At 42.5% G+C, this 3,380-nt stretch overlaps 1 pseudogene; it reads left to right on the top strand.

Moving 5' to 3' along the window:
- Positions 1-3,380, top strand: part of LOC105540631 — an 18,328-nt pseudogene that overhangs the window by 13,002 nt on the left and 1,946 nt on the right.

The following is a 3,380-nucleotide window of genomic DNA, read 5'->3' on the forward strand; positions in this document are numbered from 1 at the left end:
TTGAATTGGTTGGAAGTCCAGGTCAGAGGGTGAGGAGGGACATGAGCCAGGGCAGCAGCAGTAGGGTGAGGAACACAGCACCCACCCTGTGCACACTGTCCAGTGGGGGTATTAAAGAGCACACAAAGGGCCTACATAGAAACTTCTCTCAGAACTGTGTTTAATGTCTTTACACCATGAGATTTACTTTGAAAAATTCCCATGTTAAATGGCGTCTGACTGGTGGACTTGCAGCAGCCTCTCCCAACTTCTTCCTAAAATATCCATGAAGATACACCAACACAAAAAATACAAGGGACCTATTATGTATCTGGATGAGGAATAAAAACATAAATGAAATAACAGGTTAAAAGGCAAGAGGAAGATTAATAAGAAAAAGAAGGACTACAGGAAGCTAAAAACAAATTCTATTTCCTTTGAGAGGTTATACCAGGCAATAATATCTTTTCTGTTTTATAAATTTAGTCATTTCCGCGAACATTTCTTCACGCTGAAAGACTGGGATTCATAGACATCTCACTCTCCTTTTTTTTCCTTCTTTCTAAAGATGGGAGTTTGATGTTCCAGCAAGTGCCAATAGTTGAGATTGACGGGATGAAGCTGGTACAGACCAGAGCCATTCTCAACTACATTGCCAGCAAATACAACCTCTACGGGAAAGACACAAAGGAGAGAGCCCTGTACGGTATATTTTCTGTTCTTCCATCCACAGAGAACACAGAGTGATTTACGTCCTTCCTTGAGTGGGCGGGACCGTGGCAGGGGCATTATGGTCAGCAACAGGCTGGGCCTTGGGCATGTATGCTGAGGTGCAGTATTCCAGAGTCCCATCTCTCGCCCTAGGCATGTCTTTATCTTTTCAGTGGCTACATGATTTGAGCCTCCAAACTACAAAAGAGATTTTTTCACCCAACCGTATGGATTAACACCTAATGGGAATAAAGAAAACCTAAAGTCACAGTCAGTACTCTGCCCCAAGTAGAAACTGTAATCTTCTGCCTGGACCACTGCCAATTTCAAAGAATGACAAGAACAAAAGCCAAGAGTGAAGAACTTCTTTTAGTTTCAGGGATGACCCACAGAAGAGTTTGTACACATGGACAGAGGTCCAGTGAGAACCTCAAACTCAGTGTACGGTGAGATTGTCTTGAAAAACAGGCTTCTGGGCCTATGCCTATGTGCTGCCCCCCCCTTTTTTTTTAATGACAAATAGCACTTCTCGATAGCATGACACAAAGCAGTACCACAAAAGACTGAAGAGAAACAAACAGGCAAAAAAGGCCTGGTTCTATTAAGGATGGTAAGCAGATGACAACCAATAAAAAACCAAGGTCCAAACTGAGAATAAAAAGTGAAAGAGCTCAAAGCAAAGAGAAAAGAGTTCAGCCCAGGTGCAGACTTGCCACAAGGCACAAGGAGCCTTTGTGGATACTGCACCTGGTTGAAGGCTGGGGTCCATGGCAATGGGCAACATAGACCATGTCTTGTCACAACCTCCAGAAAAACTGTGAAAGTGAATGAAGACAACCCAAATGAGAATAAGCAAAAGGTGTTTATTTTGAGCTTGCTATAGTAAGGAAGTCAGACACCATCACTTGCATTTGCCAGAGATTCAGAGGCAGTCGGGAACGTCTGAGAGATTTATGGTGAAAAAACATATGCCCTGATTGCAGGTGGTTGGCATGAAGATGCTATAAGCTGGCTAACTAGAAGCATTAATTTCTATGTGATTGGTCAGATTTACTTTCTGTGTTTGGTCATAAACTGATAGTGGAGGCAAAAATTAGGAAAGTTGGCAGTTATTGACCAAATGCTGGCATATGTGACTGTTGCAAAGGTCATGATGGAAGCTGTTTAGTCTATAAGGGCACTAAGAGGTAGAGGGTGTCTTAGCAGTTTGGCTGCTATAACAAAATACCATAGACTGGGTAAAGAACATATGTTTCTATCTCACAGCTCTGTAGGCTGGGAAGTACAAGATCAATGTGCCAGCAGATTCGACATCTGGGGAGCGCCTGTTCCTTGGTTCATAGACAACCAATCTCTGACTGTGTCCTCACATGGCAAACATGCCAAGGGAGTTCTCTAAGGTCCATTTCATAAGGGGACTAATGTCATTCATGAGAGCTCCACCCCATGACTCCTGAAAGCCCCACCTACTAACAGCATCACATCGGGGGTCAGGATTCCAACATATGAATTTTGGGGAAACATAAACATTCAGTCAATAACATAAGACAACAGAGAAATAGTGCCTGTGCATTTGTGGGACATTGACCTTCATGTCCAAAAAGCCTTCCTTGATATTAATTGAGCACTTGACTCTCAAGGCATGGTATAAGAATAGACTGTCAGGAAGAATTTCACAGGTTCTACCAAACAGTCCCATGATACATGACTCTGAACTATGTGTGCTACAATATAGCATTTGATGTTGCATTTTCTTTATGTATCAAGTAATTATTTACACTTAGATATATATACACAGTCTGAAAGGGTATTTGCCAAAATGTTACCTTAAATCAGTGATGTTGTATGTTTTCTCATTTTATTATTTATGATGTGAATGTGCTGAAATATTTTAATAAATATCACATATCACTAAAAATTTTGTTATGAAACATTTTATATATTCACAATAGTTGAAAGAAATATTTTAAGACCATATATACACCAACCACCTAGACAGCAAAATTAACATCTCCTCATCTGGGCTTTATCACATGTGGCAGTCACTCCACCCCTGTCTCCCTCAGTCAAACACAATTTTTTTTTTTTTTGCATTTCAAAGTAAGTTGCAGACATCAATGCAGTTCACCCTGGATACTGTGGCATGCAGATTATAACACAGTGAAATCAGTAAGTGCCAATGTTTCAAGAAAGGGGATGAATTCAAGTTCACCCAGGTTTACTTCAGATCCTAAAGCAGGAAATAAGGAGAGCATACAAGGAGAAATGAGGACTCTGATATAGTCTCCTCCTGGGGGAAGAGTGCTGTCATGAAGGTGGAGTCACTGCCCAAGAGATATTGGAGAGAGATAGCAGAGTACAGAATCATGCCCTGAAAGTCAGGGCTGCATGCTGTAGGGTCTGGGGAACCCAGAACATGTTGTAGCAGGTGCTGAGCCCCTGGCCCATGTGGAAGATGCAAGCCAAGTGGGTGGTGTGGATGCCGCAGTGAGGTGGAATGAGAAGAGAAAATGAGAGCCTGAGCTCCAACCAAGGAATTAGCAGAGCTACACTTCTTACTCTCAATGAGTCAGGGAACATGGAGAAAACTCCAGTTCTCTCCACCCATGCAGTGAGGCAGCAGAGGTGGGAGAGTCAGGCTGGAGAAACTCAGGAAGAAGCAGGGGCCCCAGCCTGATTGTGCATGTGTT

The sequence above is a fragment of the Mandrillus leucophaeus genome, unplaced genomic scaffold, assembly GCF_000951045.1.
Source record: "Mandrillus leucophaeus isolate KB7577 unplaced genomic scaffold, Mleu.le_1.0 Scaffold223, whole genome shotgun sequence".
Classification (NCBI taxonomy): domain Eukaryota; kingdom Metazoa; phylum Chordata; class Mammalia; order Primates; family Cercopithecidae; genus Mandrillus; species Mandrillus leucophaeus.